The 6,414-nt window shown below is 49.3% G+C and overlaps 1 pseudogene; it reads right to left on the bottom strand.

Annotated features, from left to right (window-relative positions):
• Nucleotides 1-671: 671 nt before the first annotated feature.
• Nucleotides 672-5,632, bottom strand: LOC111819208 (dehydrogenase/reductase SDR family member 2, mitochondrial-like; annotated as a pseudogene).
• Nucleotides 5,633-6,414: the final 782 nt, after the last annotated feature.

The following is a 6,414-nucleotide window of genomic DNA, read 5'->3' as shown; positions in this document are numbered from 1 at the left end:
GAGAGGGAACAGTTACTGCCCTGGCACATACCTATGAATGTTGAGCTGTGTGAATGCAGGTAAACCTGGTCTAGGCTTTTAGGATGGGGGTTCTGAGGGGAGAATAAAGACCTCGAGGGCTGGCCTTTCCCTCAGATACCTCCTGTTCCATTCTGGTCCCTCTCTGATGTGCGAACAGATCTGGGATTCAATTACTGCCCACAGACTAGCTGTATGTCCAGAGAACATTGTCCTTAAATCTTTCCAAGTCTTGGCTTCTTTAACTGTAGAATTAATTAAAGATAAAAAGATCAGACTCACAGAGATGTTTAGGAAATAGTACACATGAAAGCATTTAGTAGAATGCTCAAAATGTCATTTTCCTTTCTTTCCTTGTAGCACTCTCCCTGCTCAACATTAGTCCCTTCCTTTCACACAAGACTTTCAAGCACACCATAATGTTTTCTGACAAAGCTGACATTATCTGAATAGCACTTAATGGTGGTTTTATACTGCAAACATTCTTTTCTGATGGCCTTTATTATTTCCCACCCTGGTAGTGAAGGTTTTGAACCAAAAGTGGGCATTTGGAGCATGAGCTTGTCACTAATAGAGGTGCTGCACCATGGTGGCCCCAAGGCCACATGGGGCTCCCACGTGAGGGGTAAGCCTGAGTTCTGAGCTTATACCCCTTAGAGGTGGGGGGAACACCTGGCCACCACGATGCTCTCTCTGGTGATGTAGCTGGTGTGTGGAGAGCACAGGAAGGACACGATTCCCGCATAGTCCTTAGGCTGCCCCACTCTGCATGGAAAGAAGAGGTGGGGCTGAGACTGACGGTGCCTTCCCCATGAGCCCTGGCTCCTGTGTGAGGTTGTGAAGTCAAGACCCCCATGGGGATAAGTGAAGGCTGCAGAGGAGCTACGTGGGCTCTGCAAGGACCTCTACTCATCCTAGGCCTGGGCGGGTCATTAGATCCCATAAAGGGCAATACACAAGTAACCTGCAGAGGAATGACGTGTGAGCTTTTACCCCCACCATGGGGCTCCTGAGGTAATTTTATCCAGATTAACAAGAGACACTGCCTCACATACAACCTACCTCTGTAATCCACAGAGGCCCTTTAAATGGTTCCATAAGTCTGGGTCCTCAAAGAGCTAAAGGAAAGGCCCAAAGGTTAGTGCTGCTTACACAGATGGAGCCACATGGTTTCAATCACACAGGCCTGTCTTTGTAAAAGGGCTGTTGGGGACACTCTGGGCTGTCCCTTGACAAGGACTAAAGTCCTAATTCTGCTGCTGATCCCAGAGGCTATGGACCAGAGCATCAAATGAGAGTTCACGGGTCCAGATATGTGGGTTCCTCTCTGGGGAACGGCTTGGCAGGGGAAGGCACCCTAGTGGGCAGTGGGGCGGGGGCAGGAGTTTCCCCTGATCTTCACCACTTGGCTGAAGTCTGTGTTGATGATTCCTGGCACCAGGCAGTTCACCCGGATGTTCTTTGATGTCAGCTCCACTGCCAGCATCTTGGTGAGGACCAGCAGGGCTGTTTTACTGACATTGTAGGCCCCAGCTTCTGTGGACAGAGAGGGAGGTAGATGAAATATACGACAACTGGGGAAGAGCATTTCAGTGGATTTCTAGGCCTGTGCCTAGAAATGTATCCCTTTAGGAACAACTGCAAACATCAGTTGCTAATGCCATAAAGAGCAAAAGGCTGCCTTGGGTGTCTTATGGAGAAGGAAGAGCTGAGACACCATTGATCAAATTAGCATGCTGGTGTTTGCCTGAACAAGGAGTTGCCTGTCCTGGAAACTTCCCAGGGAGCCTTGGTGGTGCAGAGGTTAAGTGCTCGGCTGCTAATTGAAAGGTCTGTGGTTTGAACCCACCAGCTGCTCTGCAGGAGAAAGACGTGGCGGTCTACTTCTGTAAAGATTACAACCTTGGAAGCCTTATGGGGCAGTTCTTCTCTGTCTTACAGGGTCGCTATGAGTCAGAATTGACTTGATGGCAACAGGCATGTGCGTGTGTGTGTGACCTTCCTGGATATCTCCACTTTCCTAGGGAAATGGGGCTATTTCCTCCCTCTTAATCTAGAGTCATGCACCACCACCTGTCTGTCAGTTTGTTATACTATGGTGGCTTGTGTGTTGCTATGATGCTAGAAGCTATGCCACCAGTACTGCAATTACCAGCTGGGTCAACCATGGTAGATAGGTTTCAGTGGCGCTTACAGCCTAAGACAGACTAGGAAGAAAGGCCTGGTGATCTCTTTCCGAAAACTGGCCAGTTAAAACCTTATAGATCACAACAGATTACTGTTCAATATAGTGCTGGAAGATGAGGCCCCTAGATTGGAAGGCACTACACAATAGCTGCAACAATGGACTCAAATATACTAATAATTATGAAGATGAGGCAGGACCAGACAATGTTTTGTTCTGTTACACATAAGATCACCATGAGGTGGAGCCAACCTGATGGCAACTAAAAACAATCTAGAGTCAAAAAAGGTTATACTTAATGGGGTATGGCATGTAGACCTCCATTGAGGAGACCAGAAACACCGAACTCCCCCTGGGAAGGGAAAGAAGGGTAAAGTATGGGGTGAATATAGTCAGCTGGGGTGTGGAGGCTGCATGGGAGAGAGGCTGAGGACCATGAAAGTGACCAAGAGGACCTTAGATCAGGACTAGAGCCCTCTCTTACCTTCCTCTGCTTGTTTCCTCAGTCCTAGAGTGTTCTAAAGGCCAAGACCAACTTTTTGTTTTCTCATCATGCTTGAATGATCAATATCCACCTAGCAGTACCAGTATGGACACATATGAAATATATCCAACGTTTGCTTTTATTCAAGATTATTGGCCTCTTTTCTGCCTGGAGGGAGTTCTAAACCATGTATGCTTAAGAGTAATGTTAAAAGCACTTCCCAGTGGCCCTTGGGACTCTCAATCCCAGAAGTTCCACGTCCCCCAACCCTGCCCTAAAATCTTCATAAAAAGTCTCCCCATCATACTTCCCCATTTACCAAATCTAATGAACCTTGGTCAGATCACCCGGTTCTACCGAGTTTCCTATAACATCCAATATTGCAGACTAAAATTTCCTTTCTGGAATATCTGTTTGGTCCTCTGGAAAATTCTGTACGCCTGTCTTTTTTTTTTTTTTGCTTTACCTACTCATTGTTTCCCTCACTGCTTCTTATTTCTTGATCCATAAATCAAGATTCTTTCTTTCTCCCTCAGGTGTTTTCTCTTCATGCTCTCTTTCAATATAGAAGGAAAATGAAATATATTCAAAATAATTGTAATGAACCATCATATGCTTTTCTTGTTTAAAAACTTCAGTTTTTCACCCTTGCCTCCTGAATAAAGACAAAATGCCTTATCACAATATTCAACGCTGTCCATAATTTTTCATTGTCCCACTTGTCTAGCTTTGTCTCTGACCTCTTTCCTTCACTCACCAATGGCTTTACAGTGGTTCTGTAGAACACACATGAAGCAGGGGGCCACAGGGAGAGATGAAGGAGGACGTGGCTGGTTCAAGAGTTAAGTCTGAGGGACGAGAATTGAGTGGAACTGGGAAACTCGACTAGTCTTGTTAAGTGGAGACTCTGCGATGCCTTGAGGTTATGGACCTAGATTCTTGTGTACTGAGCAACTGCAGCTGTGGGGACTCTGGACCCTCGTGTCACAGGAATCCCTCTTCTCACTTCCAGGAGAGTCCCTGCCTGATTCCTGGCACTCTAGAAATTGGGAGAATAAAGTAAGAAGACAGATTTTTTTTTCTTTTAACTCACCCAGAAGTCTGAAAGTCAGACATTACTATTCTTGTGTTACTGGCTCAGCTAAGCCTGTTTCCCAGTGGGAAGGTATAACTGAATATTCAGTGTCCTCTTGCTCTAGGCCCCTCTGCTCCCTGTTTGACACCAAATGCCTCCCTCCCCTCCTCTCCCCCCTATCCCCTTCTCACTCCCTCTTCTCCATGTGGGGCAGCAGCTGGCTCAGTGGCAGGGCTGGGGACTTCACATTGACTTTAAGGATGTGAAATCAGAGCAAATGAGGGTAGGGAGGGAGACGGTCAGTCCAGTACTCAGTTCTCACTGTCTTTACCAATATACCGCATGAGAACATGGGCATGAGGGCCTCTGACAACGGGAGGTGGGGAGAGTGTTAGCGTTCCTTGGTGGGCATGGGAGTCCCGAAGATGTGGGAATAAGGAGATCAGGCTGAGGACTCTGGAGTCTGCAGAATGTCCCCTGCTGACTCCACCAGCATTGTCTGAGGAGAATGTCCTATGTGGGACTGAGGAGGCAATGGCCCAGCCGGGTCTGGGGAAGGCTGGATTTCAGGGTTACTGCCTGGAGGTGCTAGTCTCAGGGATTAAGCATCCCGGGGGAGGGAAGGGAGTCATAGGCCCCACACTGATTGTGATTATTTGGGTCCACATTGGACACTCCCTGTAGTCTGGGAGCTCCTGGAGTGCAGGGACCAGAACTGCAACTTAGATACTCTTGCCTCCATCTCACAGATGGGGAAATTGAGGATCTGAGAATCAAGCACCTGTCCTTGCTGTGTGCCAGTGAGTCTGTGAGGGGAGGGTGGGTATGTGGGAGCTGGAGGACTAGCTATGGGTGTGAGAGCCGAGGTGCAGGGAGAGTGACACTGAAGGTGACCTTACCTTGTCCCAGACCTCACCTTGTCCCAGATCTGTTTGCTGCTTCCCAAGATACTTCCCACCAAGGGATGGGCACCTGCCATGCAGATCAGGAAGTCGACACCACCACTGTGTTCCAGGGCCTGCTGGGGACGAGGGGACATAGAGGCCCAGGGTCTTGGAGCAAAGATTTCTGCTGCAGTGGGAGGTGATTCCTGTTTGATGTTCCTGAGGTTATGCCTATGTTTCAAATCCAGGAGAGGAACAACACCAAGTTTCCCCGCATCAGACCCCAAACACCTCTCTTTGCCCAGGTCTGTGGATACATTCAGATAGACCATAGGCTTCTGGGGTTACAAGTGCTGGGGGAGCCCATGGTTGCCCCTAGTTCCTGTGCTGCTGCACTGGTAAGGTTAAAGTTAAAATAACCACTGCTCTCCCTTCCACCCTCTGTGGCCCCTCACCGTGACCACCAGCCGCTCCCGGACTTCGCCCTTCCCCACATGGCAGACAGTGCCCTACGACACACTCAGCCCTACCTCCCGTAGCATGGCCACCCCCGGTCCATGTTCTGCTGCTTCGGGCTGCTGACGACCACGTGGGCGCCGTCCTGGGCCAGATGCTGGGTGATGTCGAAGCCCATCCTGTGGGCAGAGATGGAGAGGATGTCGTAATTCAGCCTTGGGCTGCTTTCCTATGTCTGAGACCTTATCCCACCCTCTGCCATTTGAATTCTCGCCACAGCTCAGAGCACGGAAGCCCTTCCTCCACCTGTGGATGGTCAGAGGAGTAGGAGTAATGGGGTGAGTCGGGCATTAGGGAAACAGCCCCAGGGTCACTCACTACCAGTGCCCCCCACCTCCGAAGAGGACCAGTCATCCTTTTGTGGACCCCGTGACCACAGCTACTTGACCGACAAGTGTTCGGCCTCTGGCCCATTGCTGGTTCTCCTCGCAGAGAGTGGGACCACAAGGGGCGGCCTTAGTCTTAAACATGCCGGCCTTTGTCTGGCCTGCCTCTTGATGAACTTAGCCTGGGGAGGTCTCTGAGGGAGGTCATCACACATCAGATAAGTAGTTCTGCACTTTCCCCTGAGCCCTTTCTGTCTGTCCGTGTCTCCTCTCATTTGGCTGGCCAGAGCCCTCCCCACTGCCCTTCAAGACTCCAGCTGGCCCCCCAGCCCCATGGCTCTGAGGCCGGAACATAATTTGCACACAGCAATGTTTTCCAAGTAACAAAAATAGTTTTCTTTCTTTAAAATGTATATTGTTTGTGCTTTTTTTTTTTTTTTAAAGCTCTTAAAACACTTAGTAATTTCCAAACTGTGTTTGCTATATGAAGACTTTTTAAGAGGTAGGAAAGCAGAAGTGAGGTGGGGGCTATGGCTGTGCAGCTTCTGTTGTTTCTGCAGTGAAGAGTGGCTGCAGAGTCGTTTGGTTAATTTGCAGCAGTGGTTGCACCACGCTTCTGCTGCCTCCCACATCTTGTCTGGGTGTGTCTGCTTGGCTGAAGTGTCATCTCGTCAGGAAGCCAAGCTAAAAGTGCTGAGCACTTCCCAGAGGTGGAAAGTTGCTGAGTGAACCAATCTGCCTCATCTCCAGGCAGGGTCAGAGCCTCCGGAGATGCTGCAGGGAATAAGAGAGGCCAAGGCCCTGCCCCCAGGAGCTCACCTTGTGGTATTGAGACAGATAATGTGTGGGGATATATGCCATTTAAACATGGCTGCACTATTGACAACTGCAGCCCCCACAGGCCTCTATGCTGCACAGCATGTTGA

This window comes from Trichechus manatus, unplaced genomic scaffold, assembly GCF_000243295.1.
Source record: "Trichechus manatus latirostris isolate Lorelei unplaced genomic scaffold, TriManLat1.0 scaffold00305, whole genome shotgun sequence".
NCBI classification, from domain to species: domain Eukaryota; kingdom Metazoa; phylum Chordata; class Mammalia; order Sirenia; family Trichechidae; genus Trichechus; species Trichechus manatus.
The sequence above is the reverse complement of the archived record's forward strand: the minus strand, read 5'-3'. Positions and strand labels throughout refer to the sequence as shown.